Source organism: Bos javanicus, chromosome 2 (genome assembly GCF_032452875.1).
Source record: "Bos javanicus breed banteng chromosome 2, ARS-OSU_banteng_1.0, whole genome shotgun sequence".
In the NCBI taxonomy this organism is placed as follows: Eukaryota; Metazoa; Chordata; class Mammalia; order Artiodactyla; family Bovidae; genus Bos; species Bos javanicus.
Window position 1 is genome coordinate 51,944,311 of NC_083869.1, and position 23,266 is coordinate 51,967,576.

Consider the following 23,266-nt stretch of genomic DNA (forward strand, 5'->3'; position numbering starts at 1 on the left):
TAAAGTCAATACAAACTGCTCACAAAGGAAAAAAAAAAAAAACATTGAGCAACTTACCCGGATTGTACACACAAACTTATTCAAAGTCATAGGTGGTGTTCTTTAGTTGCTTAGCCGTGTCTGACTCTTCTATAACCCCATGGACTATAGCCCACCAGGCTCCTCTGCCTATGGGATTTCCCAGGCAAGAATACTGGAGTGGGCTGCCATTTCCTTCTCTAGGGGATCTTCCCGACCCAGGGATCAAACTTGCATCTCCTGCTTTGCAGGCAAATTTTTCTACCACTGAGCCACCCAGGAAATTTGAGAAAGAAAAAAATGAAAATTATTATTTTGAGGCAATATTTAATAAATGATAAGAAACTGCTTTCAATGACTTGATTAAAAAAAAACGGGCTCTTCCCTCAGGAATTTCAGATACCCTTACTATCTCAGAAAATACACAGCAGAGCAGAAACAACTTACTTGCGCCTGCCTTCAAGACAAAGCCAGGACCCTCAGATCTCAATCCATTGCATGAAGCCCACACCAGGATAAGTCTGAGAATGCATTCCTTAATATTTTCCATGTCCCTGGAAATAGGTTGATATTTAAACACTCTCAACTGGGGCAAGCTGAAGAGGAGCTAAAAGTTCAAAATCCTTCCTGGAGAAAAAGGAAAAGTGAAAGACCAAAAGCAGGAGACAGATTTCTCCCCTCAGACACAAAAAGAATGAAAAAGGATTTTTAGTTCTCCACACGTTGACCATTTAGTGGGGGGCTAGGATAAATGCCCTGATGTGCTGTATTTGGCAGGGTCACAGTCCAAGCAGATGACACACTCAAGCCTGGGGACCAAAAATGTTAATAAGAGGACCCTTGGGGCTCAGTTGGTAAAAAAAATCCACCCGCAATGTGGGAGACCTGGGTTTGATCCCTGGGTTGGAAGACGCCCTGGAGAAGGAAAAGGCTACCCACTCCAGTATTCTGGCCTGGAGAATTCCATGGACTGTATAGTCCATGGGGTTGCACAGAGTTGGACACCACTCTTTGCACCAGGGCCAGCAACAGTGGTGAGATGGTACACCCAGAGGCCTGAAAAGGCAAGAGGAAGGATGGTTACTACAGCCCAGAGATGGTGAGTGCAAAGCACCCCTCCCTGGAGAGGGGCTTTGCTGGAGGGCCAAAGCCAACTGTAGCCACTCACCAGAGAGAAATTTGGGGGAACAAATAAATTGACCCAACACTCCTCCCACCCACTGCTCCACTGTTGTCAGTCTTTGATAGAGACTAGTCAGAAGACAGCTTTTGTGACCAGCCACCCTGAGAGAGGGTGGCCTGGAAGGGCAGTCAAAAAGCAAACAGCACAGGTGACTTTTAATAACTTAATTGTGGAGAGGAAACATTTCTTAACATCGATGCAAAATGTTAATGATCTTATGGAAGGAAAACATGATGTCTTTTTCAGAAAGAACATTTGACAGTACTCGGAGATAAAAAAAATATATGTGTGTACACACCCACGCCCACCCACACACATACACTGAATTATTGTCAAAAGAAAAATAGAAGTCAACTTATAAAACTAAAAGATTTTTGAAAATATGAAGTTATGACAATAAAACATAAGAATGTAAAAACAGATAACTCTAAAACTTTGCCACCAGCCTCGTGGGTAGGGGGGTGGTGGGAAGCACATTTTAAAATTTTTATTGTCATTTATCATTTACTGGGACTTCCCTGGTGGCTCAGAGGGTAAAGCATCTGCCTACAATGTGGGAGACCCAGGTTCAATCCCTGGGTTGGGAAGATCTCCTGGAGAAAGAAATGGCAACCCACTCCAGTATTCTTGCCTGGAAAATCCCATGGATGGAGGAGTCTGGTAAACTACAGTCCATGGGGTCGCAAAGAGTTGGACACGACTGAGTGACTTCTCTTTCACTTTATCATTTACTAAATATTGCCTCAAAATAATGTTATGACATATGAGAATAAGGAGGGGAAAAAAATAAAACATAAAAGGACAGGTGAGCAAGGGAAAAATTCACTGTAAGAACATGTTAGTAGCTCAGTCATGTCTCTTACTCTTTGTGACCCCATGGCCTATAGCTCACCAGGCTCTTCTGTCCATGAGATTCTCCAGGCAAGAATACTGGAGTGGGTAACCATTCCCTTCTCCAGGAGATCTAGGGATCGAACCCGGGTCTCCTGCATTGCAGGCATATTGTTTACCACTGAGCCACAAGGGACCCATGTCCAACTCAAAATTAACTTAAACATGGTTCTTTTCATTTTCCTTTTCTTCCCCACAGTGCAGCCCCAGAATTCTTATAAATTTCTAGAAGCAGCAATCCAAGGAGCCTCTGAAATCTCACTGCTCTTTAGATCACTGCATAAAGTTGTTTTTTTTTTTTCCTACAAACCAGTAGTTCCCATCCTACTTTATTAAGCAATCTTAGGAGGAAGACATTTAGAAATACAGAAGTACAATCCCCCAGTCATTAAAAACTGCCTGCATGGGTGCTAAGTCACTTCAGTTGTGTCCAACTTTTTGTGACCCTATAGACTAGTCTGCCAGGATCCTCTCTCCATGGGATTCTCCAAGCAAGAATACTGGAGTAGGTTACTGGCCCTCCTCCATGGGCTCTTCCTGACCCAGGGATCAAACCCAGGTCTCTCATGTCTCCTGCAATGGCAGGCAGGTTCTTTACCACTAGTACCACCTGGGAAGCCCCTTTATATGTACATATACCTGTATATGTATATGCCTTTGAAGAGAGAAGTGATCCTGGGGACCAGAAGGGCTAGGTTTTGCTGAATGCTGCTGCTGCTAAGTCACTTCAGTCGTGACCAACTCTGTGCAACCCCATCCCTGCAATTCTCCAGGCAAGAACACTGGAGTGGGTTGCCATTTCCTTCTCCAATGCATGAAAGTGAAAAGTGAAAGTGAAGTCGCTTAGTCGTGTCTGACTCTTCACGACCCCGTGGACGGTAGCCTTTCAGGCTTCTCCAACCATGGGATTTTCCAGGCAAGAGTACTGGAGTGGGTTGCTATGCTGAATAGTCTTCCCCTTTCTCCCTTTCCTGACCTACCAAGCATACCTCCTCCCTATGTACAGCTGAAAATACCACAACTGTTTATTCTCTGTCCTGTCACTTTGAGTGTCACCTTCAATTAATCCTTATTCCTTTCTTTCTTCCTCTCCTCCTTCTCTCTTTTTATCATGCATTCATTACACCGACACTTACAGAACACTAACATTGGCAAGAGTGGTAAGGAACCTGTCTGCCAATGCAGAAGACTCAAGAGACTGGTGTTTAATTCCTGAGTTAGGAAGATCCCCTGGAGAAGGAAGTGGCAACCCATTCCAGTATTCTTGCATGGAGAATCCCATGGACAGACAGCCCTGGCAGGCTATAGTCCATGGAGTCGCAAAGAATCGGACACAAATGAGCACATATTACATTATTGTATTGTAATATTCTAGCCACTGGACAAGGCTGAGGATACAAAACAATAAATCAAAATATCTGATCCTAAGTAGGACACAATACAGTGAAAGAAAAAGATACATTGTCACACCATCCTTTCCCACACCCTGCAACACAACACAGCATATACCATACACATAAAGAACATATATAGCACATATATATGTGTATATGCTATAGATCAGATCAGATCAGTCGCTCAGTCGTGTCCGACTCTTTGCGACCCCATGAATCGCAGCACGCCAGGCCTCCCTGTCCAACACCAACTCCCGGAGTTCACTAAGACTCATGTCCATCGAGTCAGTGATGCCATCCAGCCATCTCATCCTCTGTCGTCCCCTTCTTCTCTTGTCCCCAATCCCTCCCAGCATCAGAGTCTTTTCCAGTGAGTCAACTCTTTGCATGAGGTGGCCAAAATACTGGAGTTTCAGCTTCAGCATCATTCCTTCCAAAGAAATCCCAGGGCTGATCTCCTTCAGAATGGACTGTTTGGATCTCCTTGCAGTCCAAGGGACTCTCAAGAGTCTTCTCCAACACCACAGTTCAAAAGCATCAATTCTTTGGCACTCAGCCTTCTTCACAGTCCAACTCTCACATCCATACGTGACCACAGGAAAAACCATAGCCTTGACTAGATGGACCTTTGTTGGCAAAGTAATGTCTCTGCTTTTCAATATGCTGTCTAGGTTGGTCATAACTTTCCTTCCAAGGAGTAAGCGTCTTTTAATTTCATGGCTGCAGTCACCATCTGCAGTGATTTTGGAGCCCACAAAAATAAAGTCTGACACTGTTTCCACTGTTTACCCATCTATTTCCCATGAAGCGGTGGGACCGGATGCCATGATCTTCATTTTCTGAATGTTGAGCTTTAAGCCAACTTTTTCACTCTCCTCTTTCACTTTCATTAAGAGGCTTTTGAGTTCCTCTTCACTTTCTGCCATAAGGGTGGTGTCATCTGCATATCTGAGGTTATTGATATTTCTCCCGGCAATCTTGATTCCAGCTTGTGTTTCTTCCAGTCCAGTGTTTCTCATGATGTACTCTGCATATAAGTTAAATAAGCAGGGTGACAATATACAGCCTTGACGAACTCCTTTTCCTATTTGGAACCAGTCTGTTGTTCCATGTCCAATTCTAACTGTTGCTTCCTGACCTGCATACAAATTTCTCAAGAGGCAGATCAGGTGGTCTGGTATTCTCATCTCTTTCAGAATTTCCCACAGTTTATTGTGATCCACACAGTCAAAGGCTTTGGCATAGTCAATAAAGCAGAAATAGATGCTTTTCTGGAACTCTCTTGCTTTTTCCATGATCCAGTGGATGTTGGCAATTTGATCTCTGGTTCCTCTGCCTTTTCTAAAACCAGCTTGAACATCAGGAAGTTCACGGTTCACATATTGCTGAAGCCTGGCTTGGAGAATTTTGAGCATTACTTTACTAGCGTGTGAGATGAGTGCAATTGTGCGGTAGTTTGAGCATTCTTTGGCATTGCCTTCCTTTGGGACTGGAATGAAAACTGACCTTTTCCAGTCCTGTGGCCACTGCTGAGTTTTCCAAATTTGCTGACATATTGAGTGCAGCACTTTCACAGCATCATCTTTCAGGATTTGAAATAGCTCAACTGGAATTCCATCACCTCCACTAGCTTTGTTCGTAGTGATGCTTTCTAAGGCCCATTTGACTTCACATTCCAGGATGTCTGGCTCTAGGTCAGTGATCACACCATCGTGATTATCTGGGTCGTGAAGATTTTTTTTGTACAGTTCTTCTGTGTATTCGTCCCATCTCTTTTTAATATCTTCTGCTTCTGTTAGGTCCATACCATTTCTGTCCTTTATCGAGCCCATCTTTGCATGAAATGTTCCTTTGGTATCTCTGATTTTCTTGAAGAGATCTCTAGTCTTTCCCATTCTGTTGTTTTCTTCTATTTCTTTGCATTGATTGCTGAAGAAGGCTTTCTTATATCTTCTTGCTATTCTTTGGAACTCTGCATTCAGATGTTTATATCTTTCCTTTTCTCCTTTGCTTTTTGCTTCTCTTCTTTTCACAGCTATTTGTAAGGCCTCCCCAGACAGCCATTTTGCTTTTTTGCATTTCTTTTCCATGGGGATGGTCTTGATCCCTGTCTCCTTTACAATGTCACGAACCTCATTCCATAGTTCATCAGGCACTCCATCTATCAGATTTAGGCCCTTAAATCTATTTCTCACTTCCACTGTATAATCATAAGGGATTTGATTTAGGTCATACCTGAATGGTCTAGTGGTTTTCCCTACTTTCTTCAATTTAAGTCTGAATTTGGCAATATGCTATAGACACAAATGTATACAGATGTATATACAAAATCTGATACTGAAATACCTCCAGTCTCTTGAGGAAAGATTCTCCTCCACTTAATACAGATCCTCCTGGCATCATTCCTGTGTCTCCTGGTCTTTATTGAATTTCAACGTGCTTTAAGGCATTTAACATATATGCAAGGATATTACAGCCCACTCAGAATGGCAGACATAAGCTTCTTTCTGGATGAGAGTTAACAGTAGTGGGAAGTGAAAGAGATGGAAAGAAGTAAATAAATCTAGAAGAGATGGAAGGAAATAAATAAATGGATAATATATGCAGAGGATAGTGTAAGGATGTAGGAGAAACTAAGTACCAAGATTCCCTCCAAAAATGCCTTTTTCCATTTTCTTCCATAGAAATACACTAATGAACATCTTAAATTTAATCTTTGGAAATAAATTTTATAAGGAAAAATAATATGTAAGAGAACTATCTCTTTGTGTAGTCACCTTTTTCAGAAGCACCTGCCTAAGGACAGAACACATATTTCTCCAAGCTGCTAGAATCACCAGAGACCTTTAAAAACTATTGAGTCCAAACCCATACCAAGTGGGCCCAGGCACCAGTATGGTTTAAAACTCCCCAGTTGACACTAATGTGTAGCCATTGTTGTATGTAATATATATACATATATTAAGACATATGTAATAGATATATATTTAGTTATATTACCAGTTTCCTGTGTATCCTCCTTAGCAAAATGAAACCCCCCAAAAATGAAGTAATTTTTTGTTTTCAATAATTTTTAAGACTTTATTGTAATTACATATGATATACCTCAGCTACTGCTGCTGCTAAGTCACTTCAGTCATGTCCGACTCTGTGCGACCCCATAGACGGCAGCCCACAGGGCTCCCCCGCCCCTGGGATTCTCCAGGCAAGAACACTAGAGTGGGTTGCCATTTCCTTCTCCAATGATATACCTCTAAAATCCTTTAAAAATAAAGATGGGTATTAAATTTGGGGGCTTCCCAGGTGGCTCATGGTAAAGAACCCTCCTGCCAATGCAGGAGATACAAGAGATGTGAGTTTGATCCCCAGGTTGGGAAGACCCTCTGGAAGAAGAAGTGGCAACCCACCCCAATATCCTTGCTGGGAGAATCCTATGGACAGAGGAGCCAGGCTGGCACCACTTCATGGGGTTGCAAAGAGTCGGAAATGACTGACTGAGAACACGCACACACAAATTTTTAAATATAACCTATTGTTGAATAAAATAATTGAAGTATAAAACATTTTTTAACACTTTATAAAATGAGACTCCTAGAAAAACAGCGGTCTTGGTAAGCAGATGGAGTTTCAGTCAGAATAATAATACAAAATTTTTATTCAAGCTTACGTCCTCCCATTTACAACCTCTTTTTTCTTATCTGTGCCATATCTGGAATCTAAGGTACAGAATTTAGATTGTTTAGCAATTTGCAGTACAAGTTAGTTTGGGTAATGCTGACTTACGGGAACTCGAAAGTCTCTTTCATCTGAATATTCAGTGCTTTGATAAATATGTTTGAGTCCATATTAGTAAGTAGTATTAATATATGCCACAGTTCCCAAGTGCATTCACACAGTTTTAGAAGACCTCTCTAGTTTGGGCTTGTGCTTTGTGTACAACTACTGAAATTATGGAAGGGTTTAGTCTTCAGAGGTATGCTTTTAAGGTATGGAAACCGAGATTAGCTCTGGTATATAAACTACCAAAAACGTTCTTGTTAACTGGGCAACATGTTTTCTAAAGGTGCAAAATCTACTTTGTTTCTATCACTTGTCAGAGTTAAGCATAAATAATGTACAAACAAACAAACTGTGCCAGTATAAAATGTAATATTTGTTTATGAGACACTTTCAGAATCTGACAGTGGCCCTCTGTTAACAATATTTAGGCCATAATTATATTGGCCAAATTTTACAAAAAATTCTTAAGCTTTGGGTAATGTTAAGTAGCTTCAACACTGCCCCTGTATCTGATTTCTAATCTCATATAAAATCAGACCAGAGTTACCAGTTTTAATGATCAAACTGTCACTGTAAAAGCTAAGCAAGAATAAAGCTAAGAAGCTGTTATTTAGCAGGCTAACATTCTCCTAATCCTGGCCTCCTTAGTCTTTGAAATTTTTTGAATCAGTAAAAATCCCCCAAAATGTTAAAAGCAGTTACCATTATTTTTTTTATCAAGGAAAAATACTATATAAAAGGAATGAAATTACATCCACTGTCATCATTACATCCTTATATAAACACCAAAAAGTAGGAAGTACAGAATCTGTCAGTAAAGGCTAATTTTTATAAAGAAAAGATTTAATGAAAAGTTTTTTTTTCCTTGAAGACCTAATTTCACTGCAATCCAGTGAAAATGTCATCACAGATCAGCCTGAGTCCATTGGCCAGTATTTGAGATTCACTGTTCTGAGGGCTTCATTTAGTCTCCTGCCTAGTTTCCAGGAAAAGTCTGCTTTCCTTCTCTTTGATACCTGCGCAGAGCTTCCTGTCCAGCCTGTTTAAAGGGCAACCAGCATATTCATGACAAATCTGAAAGGAATATTTCTCCATCCAATTTAGAGCTCACAGTTCTACCAGAACTTACAATAAAGTTAGCATCATTAGAAGAGTCACTCCCCTTAAAGACTGCCATCTAGGTAATGCTAGGGTTCTTTTTCTATTATTATTTTGTTCTGTTTTTTTTTTTTTTTTAAGTAAAACCAAAACAAAATTTATTTGTGTGTTTACCTTTAAACAAAAGTTCAGGCAGCAACCTTCAACTCATAATAAGAATCCAGGGCCGGTCAGTCTTATAAACTAAAGTTTTTCCATATTGTATGGGAATTAAATGATATATTGTGTGTAATTTTTATATTTATATACAATTGCAATTTTATATATTAGCCAAAGTGTGTGATTTTATATATTCAGCCAAAGAATGGAAGATTTTGTTATTTTATGAGAGCATTTATTATGACATTCAGAACAATGAGAATACAGATTGTCTTGTCCACATTCTACAATCCATAATCATGTGAGCCTCTGTTCTGCCATGCTTGAGATAAATTTACTATTACACGATAAATACATATTACCAAACTGAACAGTACTACCTGATTATCTCATTTTCTTCACAACATAACATTCAGATTGTTGATTTGAAAGCATATTCTTTATTTCAAAAGTCTAAAAACAGTCATCTGATTCAATATAAAACTTTGAAAACATCTTGCAACTGAGTATACTCCAGATTTAAAATATAGATTTTTAAGTTAATTGTAAATGGTCTGACCTTTAATTGATTTCCATTTTTTCTTAACAGTACTTTGATCTTTGGTAAAGAACAAACATAGCTTTATCGGTTCTGTTAATAAATATTTCTTTCTTAATTTGTTTCTCAGTTCAGTTCAGTTGCTCAGTCACGTCCAACTCTTTGCGACTGCAGCACTATGGGCCTCCCTGTCCATCACCAACTCCTAGAGTTTACTCAAACTCATGTCCACTGAGTCAGTGATGCCATCCAACCATCCCATTCTCTATCATTGCCTTTCCTGCCTTCAATCTTTCTGAATATCAGGGTCTTTTCAAATGAGTCAGCTCTTCACATCAGGTGGCCAAAGTATTGAAGTTTCAGTGTCAACATCAGTCCTTCCAATGAACACCCAGGACTGATCTCCTTTAGGATGGACTGGTTGGATCTCCTTGCAGACCAAGGGACTCTCAAGAGTCTTCTCCAACACCACAGCTCAAAAGCATCAATTCTTCGGTGCTCAGATTTCTTCATAGTCCAACTCTCACATCCATTCATGACTACTGGAAAAACCATAGCCTTGACTAGATGGACTTTTGTTGGCAAAGTAATGTCTCTGCTTTTGAATATGCAGTCTAGGTTGGTCATAACTTTCCTTCCAAGGAGTAAGCACCTTCTAATTTCATGGCTGCAGTCACCATCTGCAGTGATTTTGGAGCCCCCAAAATAAAGTCTGCCTCTGTTTCCAGTGCTTCCCCATCTATTTGCCATGAAGTGATGGGACCAGATGCCATGATCTTCGTTTTCTGAATGTTGAGCTTTAAGCCAACTTTTTCACTCTCCATCTATCCTTTTTAATAATGACTTCAAACCCACAGATGTAGTTCAGGGAATGACAGTTCAAATACCCATGTGAATTTTCCCCATTTTTCCAATGCCCCACATCCATAGTGATCTCAGACTTTAAATTCTGTGAAATCATTTACAAGAACTAAAAGGTCCTCCAAATGGTTAATGCTGAAAGAAAATCTTGCAGGTTATTTTTCTCTCCTCCAGTGTTTGGGACACAATTTACAGTAAGAAGCCAAGTGCTTAAAAGGAAGTCTCTAACAGGGCCTCTGTACAGGTAATAAAATAACAAATCAAGCAAAGATTGTCAGCAAAACAATATTTGCATTTAATGCGGGCTAGCTAGCTGAAACACAAAAATAATCAATAAAAATAATTAAACAGTTTAAAAATTTGTCATCCAATATTCAAATCAAAAGCTTATAGTAAGATACTTTATCTGGGAAAAAAGAGCAGCCTCGCTTTACAGATTTGTGGCAAACAAGGACCATCTCTTCTGTCTAGGCTAAGCAAGAAGCAGACATGTGAGCATCAATGTACCTCAACCAAATGGAACCTAAGAAGCAGCCCTTTAATAACAGTCCTTGTCTTTAACCCCTCTTCCTCTTCATCTAATTTCTCAGGTTTTATTTCCAACATTCTTCCTTCCTGTGATTGGCTGAAATAGTGCTAAACTGCTAGACTACAAATGACTATTTAATGCTGATCCATATGGTATTCTTAGCACAGTGCTTTAATATTTGAAACCCAGATTTAATTTTGAAAAATTTAATATCTGTATATAATGTACCAGAGAAGACATATATAACCACCTTAAAGAAGAAATGACTTCAAGCTCTACAATATTTGGTTGTACTTGAATTGACAGTTTGAACAGAGATCTTAAAATATGTGTATTCAAAATTGAGTTGGTCAGCCCCCGAAACACTAAAAAATAAGTCACAGAGGCTTATATTGGCAGTGCAATCCAGCTCTGTCTAGAAGAGGCAAACACTTAGCCAAACACCTTGAAAATTCCATTCCTATTGTGGAAGTAATCTAAATCTATTTATTATTTGACTTTCTTCCTCTTCCTCTGCTTTTTTCTCTTCTTCTTACTTGTCCTTCTCCTTCTACTTGTAGACTCACCAACCACACTTCCATTAATAAATTAGGTGCCCAGATAGGACTATCCAAAGTGAGTAAGTCTGCTTGTAAGGCTGATCTGTGAGTTACATTTCTCATTCTAAATTAACAAGATGGTATTCTGACCCCATATCAGTCACCCTGAGCAATGGGTTCCCTCCTTGTGTGTGACTGAAATCAAGTTTTTAAGACTGGGAGGCTGAGGACCAGGTTGGACTGTGTTCAATTCCACAAAGACTCTCCCATTGTAGAAACATCTTGAGAAAAGACATTGTTGATCACAAACATTGTCCTTCCCATTTTGAAACTTTTACTGACATAAGCTTTTAATACAGCTTTACAAAGAGAGAATTTTCACTACAATATAAAGTTCACCTCTCTCCTCGTGTCAAAGAACCTAGACAAACGTGGTTTTTGGTGGTTTTTTTTTTTTTTTTGGATCAGCATCACATTTTAATATGTTTCACATTGCCTCTACAATGGTGTTGAATCCTTAAGAAACTGTCACTTTTCTACAAAGGAGATTGCTAGCTTTAAGCAACAGCAAAATGATATCCCATTTCACCAGCCTCAGCACTTGTCTAAAACAAAATGAGCTTTTGGACCATATCAAACCTCTGTATGTCCAGGCAGTGTTTATCTTAATTTGGAACATTGATTCTTGAACATGAAAAAATATATATATAGTAACAATGAAGGCCAGAAACCAGTGAAAATTCCTAACCTGAATTTGCAGGCTCAGGTAAGGAAAATGTTATTTCCAAAGTGACATCAGTTAGGAACTAAACCATGCATAGAGGGAAAGGGTTTCATCTGACAAAAAAAACTTTCCAGAAACGTGTCCTTCATATCCAAAGTCATCAAAGACTTCATAAAACTCCCCACAACCCCTACAGCAATTCATGAATACTGACAGGCAACAGGAATTTTGCAGGAGGCACTAGAAGAGGGTGTCCCTTCTAACTTTTTCAATAATGTATAATTCTTACCCTTAGTAACAAAAACATAACGTCTGGTATAATACATGTATTACAGAAATCCCTGTGTTTGAACGACTCAGCTTGACACAACAGAAGCCAAAAGCCTGAGCGCTCCTAGCAGTAGCTGCTGCAGCTCTGATTCTGGCTGTGTGTGGACAGGATGTGATGGATGTGGATGGCTTCATCTCTGATTGGTGATGGGCGGGACTTGGAAGCAGATGAGGCACACACCAAGATGACAAGCAAAGAAAAGGACCCAATCTAAACCTGCATCTGCTCTGTTCACGCCTAAGACTGTCACCAGTATTCCAGACAAGGAGAATGAGCCTTTACTATGAGATATTTACTCTAGATAAACCTGTACATGCATGCTTGGTCGCTTTAGTCATGTCTGACTCTTTGAGACCCCATGGTCTATAGGCCACCAGGCTCCTCTGTCCATGAGACTCTCCAGGCAAGAATACTGGAGTGGGTTGCCATATCCTCCTCCAGGAGATTTCCTGACCCAGGAATGGAACCAGAGTCTCCTGTGGCTCTTGCATTGCTGGCAGATTCTTTACCACTGAGCCAATGGGGAAGCCCAGATATACCTATATATAAGTTAATTAGATATATCTGTATAAACATTAGATATATATATATACATAATTATTTAGTGCGTATTTTGAGATGAGCTTTCTTCAGGTTAAAAGCAAACAAGTAAACACATACAGGATGTTGATGAGTGCTATGCAATAAGAGTATATAAAAGAGAATAGCAGAATAAACAGGGAACTTACTGCAGACTGAGTGTTCAGGAAAGACCTCGTAAGTGACCCCATTAAGCTGAACTCTGTAAGAGCTCAGAGAAAAAGAAGGAGAAAAACAGATTTCTAGACAAGAGAGGTATAAGAAGGATCTAAGGCATCAAAAACTCAACACATTCAAGGAACTGAGTGTAGGCCATCAGGGACGAGAGTGACTGAAGTGCAGACATTGATAGAGAGAGGGGCCAAAACGCAGTGGGAGAACTTGGTCAGGCATCAGGGCACAAAGGGCCTGAGGGGCCAGTCAAGGGGCTTGGACTTTATTCTCTGCATGATGGGAAACTGCTGAAGAAATTTAAGCAAGAGACTAACATGATTTAATCACTGTCACTGCTATCTGGGGAATGGATTTATGAGACCCAGTAAGCAGGAAGACCAATTAGAAACTTATCATAGTGAAAATAAACTCCACAGGGAAAAAAAGAGATAATAATGGATTAGCACCAGATAAAGGCAGATGATACAGAGATATAGGCAGGTTCCAAAGTTCTTTCAAATATTAAATTGACAGGAATTGGTTATTCATTCAGTGAAGGGGTGAGAAAAGGAGCAGTAGCAGAAATGACTTACAGGTATTGGACTTGAGCCAGGGAAGGGTAAAGGAACATCATTCAGGTCTTCATTAGATAGACCCAAACACAATGATACTCTGGGGAAACCAGTCCAAAAAAAAAAAAAAAAAAAAATCACCTTCAGAAAGAACATAGATAGAGACTATTTTTCTTAAGGTGTGAGTTCTCTGAAATATGTCATAAATCTGAAGAACAGATTAGGAAAGTATTGGTATTATCTAGTTCTTTGAGGAATCATTCCAATCCTTTACATCATGCTTGGATAATATTAATCTGGGGTTTTTAGAGAGTTAAATAACTGTTTTCTTTCTCCTGGATTTGGAACCAATTGAAAAATAAGACACAAAAAGTAAAAACAAAAAACAGCCAGTCAGAGATCAATAAGGCTTATTACAGAACTAGGTTTTAGATCTATGGTCAAAAGGCTGGCTAAAACTCCCCACAATCCACATGCCACCCCCCAGTCTAGCCTTAGGACAGCTCAAAGAAGGTAAACTGTAAGTTTAAAAAGCAGACAAGCCTTCCCAGGTACACTGCCTTGCACTAGCCCAAGGCAGAAAGGGAATACAAGGGAGAAAGTGCCCAATACTTAACATCTTTTATTTTGGGAATCAATTATTAAAGGAGACAAGACCCTTGTCACCCTCAAATAAGATTACCTGCCTCCCCTAGCTCAGAAGTTGTGAACATGGCATACTGTAGCTTACCAGAAATATCACTGAATGAAAATGAAGATTCAAAACGCTTGCAAGTCCCTTCTCAGTCATACCACTCATTTGCCCTGGGTTCTGGGGAGTAATTTAATCCCTGTTAGGGAGCAAACATGATAATGAAAAAGAAGTGTTTTAGAATTGCAGAAGATGTGAGTTTTATTCTTGAAGAGTTTGCCAGAGTCACTTTCCACTCTGTGTAATCTTGAAAAGTGTGAGACCCTTTAGCGTCTCAATATGCTTCCCTAGTCAGTTAAACTTTCAAGTATTATTTCTTCACATCTGAAATGACAGACAGTACTTGGAGGTCTTCAGTCTTTTTCTAAACAGTGGAACCCTTTCTTCAGATACCATTGGAGTTAGAAGACTAGTATGTGAAAACATTAGAACTAAGTGATCTTGGAGAGACCTGGAGTTCTGGGATTCATCAGAGAACATCTTAGGATTCCAAGCAACATCTTAGGACTTCCTTTCTGAAATTCTGTAACCCTGTGACTGCTACACTCTCACTTCTTAGTAACAAAATATCTATGTGTCCAAAGAACCAGACAGTGGCTCTTCCCCTTGACAGTATATTGAAAGAAGCATACTACTTGTTCATTGATCGCAGATGAAAAAAAAAAAAGTCTTAAAGCAAACAGGTGAGGTGATAGGGATCCTCTCAAAGGAAAAAAAAAAAAAAAAAAAAAGATGAGAATTACCAAGGATATATTTGATTGATAATCAAAACTCTAACAGAACCAAACTTCATTTCATTTCATTCATTACCATAGATGGTTTTTGTACAAGTTTGTGGTGGTGGTTTTTTTTTTTAACTCTATGTCCCTGCTTCTTTTGACTCATGATTTGTGAAATTTATTTACATCTAAAGTTCTTTGCTGTTCCACGTGCCATGTGCTCAGTCGCTCAGTCAAGTCTAACTCTTTGTAAGTTTTTGCAGTTCCACAGGAGCAATTAAAAAAGAAAACAGAAACTTCTGGAGAGATATATAAACAGGATACACTTTAGAGTACTGATGCTCCTGGCTTCAGGAATTCTCATTTAATTCAAATGTTGGTTTAGTCCTGTATTGAATTAGACTGTATTAGTCCATTATATGATAAAGCATCATTTAACAGGAAGTCATACTCTTTTATGTTATGTTTGCATTTCATTCCCATGCTACCTTTTAGAAAACAAGTAATAAGTGGGAGCAGAACAGGTATTTGTGATTACTTACAAGTCATTTGCTTTCACGTAATTTAATAGCCACAGATTTTTAATATTTATAGTACATGTTGAAAGGATTTAACATATGTAGTGATCTTCACCAAGTAACTCCATACTCTTCTTGAATACAAAGATGCAAATTTTGTCACCATTTATGCAACCTGTTAAAAATATTGCTATTAATTCATGTGAATGATTTTTCCTCTAAAATTTTAATTAAAACACAAATGCTTTCCACACTTCTATCTGCAGTATCCAACACATGCATTTTTAAATACTGACTGATCAGTTGAATAAGAGGGGATTTCTTTATAAGTGAGGTGCTTTCTCATACCTTAAAATTTCTATAGAACAGTTATTTTTGTGTAAAAGGCCATTCAAAAGCTAAATAAGCATCACAGTGCAGGCTCTTAATGACAATTCTTTTTATATCTCTCTATATTTCTAAATGTGCTGTAATAAGAAAAAGAGGAGTAGAAATCTTCTAAGGTAAATAGAAATAATAGTACACATAACTAGAATTTGAGAAAACCATGTCATAAGTAAAATCATCATTAATAAGAAGCAGTAGCATCAGAAATGTACTATCACAAATGCATAACTTAGGACTTTTGCAAGAGCTGTTATTTGATACAGAACACTTTGACTATCAATTATAATGATAGCTAGTAGTTCTTTTTCCATTCCTAAATCTAAATTAATCCAAAGCTTTCTAGCATAATACAACTGAGAATGTTGTCATATATTTTGAAATTTTACATTCTAAAATAAGTTCAAAAAATTTATTGAAAATACTTTTTAATTGGCTTTTTCTTCATAATAATAATAAAAATTAAATAATACAATATAATAATGTAACAGTTTTCCAGAATCTTTAAACACACATCCTTTGTTCTTTAGAAACATTCTTCACAGGCAAATTTTCAGCTGTGTCATTTTTGTTAATATAGGTAATTAAAATGTTTCATATTCTTTCATGATCCAGTTTTCTTAATAATACTAGGAATTAATCAGTAATCATGGGCTATTAGAAAGAAAAAATAAAGATTTTTCTAGATCCATTTTTCAAAACAGAAGAGCACATTTTTCTGAAGGAATGAAATAGAAATGTTTGATTAACTGACACTCAGAAATCATTCCTGAGCAATCTGTTAGAATTTCTTTCCCTTTACAATGTTTTCTGTTCTTTGCTATCAAGAACTATGAATCATAATTTCTGGCAGCTAAAACCAGAGGGGTGATAGGCTTTATTAGCATTCTAAAAATATGCATGTCCCAATGCTCTCTTAAAATATGTCTTCTCAGAGATGTTTCAGATTTTCTCAGCCAAACAAGATGACATTAACTAAGACCCTGGCATGAAGATTTGCTTGTTTTAGTTTGCTTAACAATGTAACCACAGCACAAATATATTGCTACTAAATGGCAAATAAGTTATTCTGTCACATTCTGACCTATTGCTTTTTAATATCACATGATGAACTACTGAAGCATTTAAGATCACTAATTACTTTGATCATTCACATTTGAAGACAAAAAATTAAAGCTATGTGAGAAGTAGTTCTTTTTAGGATAAGAAAGTATTCCCTCTTTCTGCTTTAAGGAAGTCTGGTCAAAATGATTTCAGCCTAAACTAGTTAGCCTAAACTAAATAAAGCAATGACAAACCTAGACAGCGTATTAAAAGGCAGAGACATGACTTTGCCTACAAAGATCCGTATAGTCAGAGCTATGGTTTTTCCAGTCCACTTATGGATGTGAGAGCTAGACAATAAAAAGGCTGAAGACCAAACAATTGTTGCCTTTGAACTGTGGTTTTGGAGAAGACTCTAGAGAGTCCCTTGAACTGCGAGGAGATCAAACCAGTCAATCCTAAAGGAAATCAGTTCTGAATATTCACTGGAAGGACTGGTGCTGACACTGAAGCTCCTATACTTTTGGCCACCTGATGTGAAGAGCTGGCTCACTGGAAGAGATTCTGATTCTGGGAAAGATTGAAGGCAGGAGAAGGGGACAACAGAGGATGAGATGGTTGGATGGCATCATCGAATCAATGAACGTGAGTTTGAGCAAGCTTCAGGAGATGGTGAAGGACAGGGAAGCCTGGTGTGCTGCAGTCCATGGGGTTGCACAGAGTCAGACACAATTGAGCAACTGAACAACAAGAAATAGAACTATTGAGAACAATTAACAGTTTAAATCAAGACAGGATAATATGTTTATATCAATAACTGATAAATTTCTGGGGGAAAAGTGCTATAATATGTTACTTGTATTAAGCATTCCACAAGAAAATTTGATTTTATTTGCCTTTTCCTTATGAAAGTTTACTGCAGGATGGGGAAAAATTTCCTAAGAGACACAATATCTGGCAGCCTAGTTAGCTGACTCTCAGTAAAAAATGAGTAGGATGCAGAGGTCAGATATAAGTCAAAAGAGATCTTATTATTCAGATATTACACCTTTGAGGCAAAGGCCTAATACCTCTACAGAAAATAAAAAGCAACAAAATGAACACTTTTCTCTGCTAGAGACAGTGAAATGACAAAAGTCATATAATTGTATCTCTTGTCTGCGTTGTTTCACCATTTTCTCTTTTTTAATAGAAAACAACAAATTGACCAAAGAAATACTGCTTACTAACTTACTCCATGTAACTAGTATATTTATATACTTCCAAAAATATAGTACACTTTATGCAAAATAAGATGGAAATGTTTGATGAATCAGTGGAAAAATCTGAAGAATTATTTTAACTATGAAAGAACACAAAGAATTCTGGAAATAACTTTAAGACTGATATGAGTAAAAATGAAAAACTCTCCAAAGAGAATCTCTAGACTTGGAATTTAGAGACTAGAGAATTAAAAAAGTACGAGACAGGAACAAAATATGGAGTGACAATAAAAGTCTTACTATTATTTTATACCAGAATCATGACTAAAGAAGGCAATGGCAACCCACTCCAGTCCTCTTGCCTGGAAAAATCCCATGGATGGAGGACCTGGTAAGCTGCAGTCCATGGGGTCACACAGAGTCGGACACGACTGAAGCAACTTAGCAGTAGCAGCAGCGTGCCTAAAAACCAAGTTGTATTTATTCCATTAGGCCAGCATAACCCAAAAACGTGTCTTGAAATACGAATTCTACTGTGGGGTTACAAATTTTGTAAAAAAAAAAAATGTGTAATCAAAAAAATTGGGATAAATTGGGTTAAGTAATATTAATGAGCCTCAATTATAGGATTTTTTTAGTCTTTAACATGCCAATGACCTTTATTACTCATGGAAAGAAATACATACCATGTTTCTCAAACTTATTTCACAAAGGAAATTAGGTTTAGATCTAGATCTAGAGTATAGCAACTCTAGGGAATTATTACCCATAACTGTCTCAGATTGGAGTTTCCCAAGAATTTTTCTTTTTAATAATATAAATTTCAGTAATCATACTAATGAATAAAAATAATTTTTCCTTCAATTTAGTTATTTAAACTTTTCCTTTTCATGATCTGCACAAACACTTTCTACATATTATAATGATTCTATTATAGTATCTCTTAGTCAACTTCTTCATAAACAAAGATATAAAAAGTGTTAAACAGACTATGCTATGTTAGACTTTATTCATGACAAAAGCACCAATCAGAGTGACTTGGGACCACATGGCTACTTGCTTTGCTAGAAAATTTAAAACATGAAAACCAAAGGAACATGATTCAAGATAGTGTACAGACCATGTGAGTTAATTACCTATTTACCTGAGGCCCCCTTTTTAAAAAAAAGTAATAGACATTTAATATGTTCTAAAACATCAGTTGTGAGACATTGTGACTTAACAGATGTCAAGAAATGGGGTAAATGTACATGTAAATAACAACAAAATACAATATATATGTACGTGCAAAAGCAAAATAGGTGACAAGCCATATGGCCAGCCAAACCTGAGAATACGCACAAAGGGTATGCAGTCTAGAAGAAAAGCTATCTGCAGTGCAGAATCCAAAAGTCTGAACTCCCACCACAGGGGGGATGGAGAGAAGGGAGGAGAAAAAGATAGTAGGCCAGAAGGGAGGGGCATTGAAGGATGATTCTTTCCCAAAAAACTGTACCTCCCCAGAACTCTCAGAAATGGGCATTTTCAACCCCCAGGCAAAACATACAAATAGAGAAAAACAGATCTTCTCAAAAAAGAATGAATGATCTCTTTGGAGAGAAAAAGGGCAATTATTTGGTGTGTGTATTAGGACACTAATAGCCTAAGAGAGTCTTGATTTAATTTTTTAAGGGAATAGAATGATATAAAAAAGGAACAAGTAAATAATTAGAGCTCTTCAAAATAATTTTTAATGTTTTTTCAAATAAAAAAGTACATAAAATGTTTAGAAAAGTATAGGAATGCATAAAACAAACCAAAAAAGATGTCCTTTCATAGTTAATATAAGAAAGGAAAACATTTAAATATAAAGGATTAACCAGGAATTCCAACATCTAACTAACAGAGATCAGAGGAAGAACAGAAGAAAAGGAGGGAAGGAAGGAAACCATAGAAAATATAACCTTAGAGCTGTCAAGAGTAAGACTGAAAGTGCCTGCCAGTTGCCCAGCAGAGCAAATAAAAAGGGAACCCCCCCTAGACTTGCTAGTATGAAAAGTTAGAACACTAAGAATAAAGGTCTGATCCTAAATATGTTCACAGATTCACTTATTAATAGAAATAATGATCAGGTTAGTATTAGATTTCTTATTGGATTACAAGATGCTAAAAGACAATGGAAGAGTATTTTTAACCTAGTATTTACAGCCATGCGTAAAAAGTCAATTTATCATAGGAAAAAATAAAGACATCTTACCACCATTCAAACATTCAAAAAATGTTTAGGCCCCTTCTAGGGTTTATATTCGGAGAAGGCAATGGCACCCCACTCCAGTACTCTTGCCTGGAAAATCCCATGGACGGAGGAGCCTGGAAGGCTGCAGTCCATGGGGTCGCTGAGGGTCGGACAGGACTGAGCCACTTCACTTTCACTTTTCACTTTCATGCATTGGAGAAGGAAATGGCAACCCACTCCAGTGTTCTTGCCTGGAGAATCCCAGGGACAGGGGAGCCTGGTGGGCTGCTGTCTATGGGATCGCACAGAGTCGGACACGACTGAAGCGACTTGGCAGCAGCAGCAGTAGTGTTTATATTAACCAAATGAAAAAAGAAAACCTGAAAGGGTCAAGAAACAGTGGATTTAATTCAGAGGAGCATTGATGTGTACTCTCAGGCCAATTACTGGAGCAGAGAGATCAATGGACAAAAAAAAAAAAAAAGTGGATATTCACAGGGAATTGAGGGTGAGAGAATTTGGGCAGGTAATCAGCATTATCACTGATGAAGAGAGAACCTGAAGATCTAATAAAGTTAATTGGTTGAGGGTATTAAAGAGAAAACTTGTTTAATTTATCCCTGGAAACATGCTCTTTTGAATAGTAGAGAGATAACTGCATTGGATCTGTAAATGTGAAGAAATAAAAGCGATCCTAACAAGCACTATGTGTCTCTGCAATGAATAATTAAGCTACAATAACAATCTAAAATGTGTTCATTGTTTTTCAGTTTTTAGAATCAACATGTGTACAAATGACAGAAGACTTCTGTTATGTGTTACAGAATAGAAAGTCTATCCTATAAAGTACAAAAATATAAAAGTGCAATAAGATCTATAATGTTGAATTAGGATTGTAGATATCAGTATTGCCATAGTTTTAAATATATATGTAAAAACATGTATATATGCATTTATATTACAAAGATGCTTCCTTTATAATATATACATTGTAAATGAGTATACACATATCTTTATCTCTATATAAACATACATATACATGGATACACATATATATTAAAATAAATGTATGTGCTTTTATGTGCATGCATGCATGAGCACTAGGTTGCTTCAGTTATGTCCAACTCTTTTTGACCCCATGGACTGTACCCGAACAGGCTCCTCTGTCCATGGGATTCTCCAGGCAAGAATACTGGAGTGAATTGCCACGCCCTCCTTCAGGGGATCTTCCCAACCCAGGGATAGAACCCATGTCTCTTATGTCCCCTGCATTGGTGGGGGGGTTCTTAACCACTAGCACCCCCTGGGAAGCTCACATATGTGTACACATGTATATATATCTATAGGGAGATCATACATCTATTCCCTAGCTGTGACTATTGAGAGAACCTAGAAACAATAACACCTACAAGGGATAATGAGCAGACTTAGTACCATGAACTTCATTTCCAAATATCATTGTCCAAGAATTCAAGGTAAATTCCAGGCTGCATCAGGAAAAGTGCAAGATAAGCCTGAAACATTTCAACATGGCAGAAGATGGAAGTTCTCAAAAAATGATGAGAATATATCAAAGAACATCTCATGGGGCTTTTCTTTCGTTAGCTAAATTTGAGCATCAAAATAACATTAGTATTTAATAACTAAGCAAAGGAAGAACCCATAAACCCACACTAATATAAATAAACAGTTAAACATCTTTTAAATAAGGGCATGACTGACATAGAATCGGGGCAGCAGAAACTGAGGGGCAGTAAATGAAAAGGACAGCACCACATCTTACAAAATAAAGGCCACATCTTACAAAATACTGACTATGAATGATGTGACAAGGTTTAATACGTTGTTTGAAATTATAGAAATGAGCAAAGATAGAGTTGTGAATATAATTATATTAGGATTGCTATGGACTGAATGTTTATGGCTCCCCAAAATTCATATGTTGAAATCCTGACCACCAAAGATGACATATTAGGAAACGGGGCCTGTGGGGGGTTCTTAGGTCATGAAGATGGAGCTCATAAGAAAGAGATTCCCCAGACCTCCTTGGCCCCTTCCACCATGTGAGGTACAAGACGGTGTTTTTATGATGTGTTTTTTTCCTATCCTGATAGTTTTTCACCTACCAGTATTTCACATGAGCTCATATTTCACATGAGCTTTTTGTAAGAAGCATGTAGTTGAGTCATATTTTTAGTCCACTCTAAAGTCTGTCTTTTAATTTTGGCAGTTGAACTGTTTCATTTATTGATCATTTTTGGCATATTTAGATTTAGGTTCTACCATTATATTGTTTTGTTTTTCTCTCTGTTGTTGATTCTCTCTTGTCCTTTTCCTCCCTTTTTTTGCATTATTTGAATACTTTTAGTATTCTATTCCAATTTATATAAATTACTCTTTGTATAATTTGTTTGCTTTTAGTGGTTGCTCTATGATTTACAATACATATTTAACTGCTTAATTATAATGACTATTTTACCATTTGGAATGTAATGTAGATATCAGATCTCTTTACCCCTCCCCTTTATGCTTTAATGTCTTTATATATTACATCTATGTTCATTAAGAATCCCTTCAGATGATGTTATAATATTTTTGCTTTCAATTCTCAACAATATTTTAAAGAACTTGAGAAAAGATGTATCTATTATGCTTCCTCAAATATTTACAATTCTTTTTGCTCTTCTTTCATTGCACCTATTCCACGTTGCTTTCTGGTATAATCCCTTCCTGTTTGAGAACTTCCTTGGGCAATTCTTGTGACACAGATCTTCTAGACACAAATGTTCTTAGCTCTCCTTCACATGAGAATGTTATTTCACTTTCATTCATGAACTACATTTTCTTCCTTCAATATAGAATTCTAGATTGACAGTTCTTCACTTTCAGCATTTCAACATTTCCTACAAAAATGTTCATATACTTTTTTCTGACCTCCAAGATTTCTGATGAGAAATCTGCAATTATTTGAATCTCTTGTAAGAAAAACATTGTTTTTCTCTGGCTGCCTTTAAGATATTTTGTTTGTTTGTTGTTAGTGCTTAACAGTTTGATTAGTGTTTCTTGGTCTAAATTTCCTTGAGTTTATCCTGTTTTAGACTTACTGAGCTTATTGAATCTTTAAGTTTCTTTCAGCATATTTGG

The 23,266-nt window shown here is 37.6% G+C and overlaps 1 long non-coding RNA gene across 2 annotated transcripts in view; it reads right to left on the minus strand.

Annotated features, from left to right (window-relative positions):
• LOC133260318 (uncharacterized) overlaps positions 1-23,266 on the minus strand; it is a 367,758-nt gene that overhangs the window by 206,083 nt on the left and 138,409 nt on the right. Inside the window, exon 1 of one of the 2 annotated variants that reach the window (XR_009740751.1) lies at positions 58-1,611. The exons of the other annotated variant lie outside the window; for it this stretch is intronic. This is a non-coding gene — a long non-coding RNA (uncharacterized LOC133260318). Of the gene's footprint in view, positions 1-57; positions 1,612-23,266 lie in introns of those variants that run through there. 2 annotated transcript variants of the gene reach the window in all.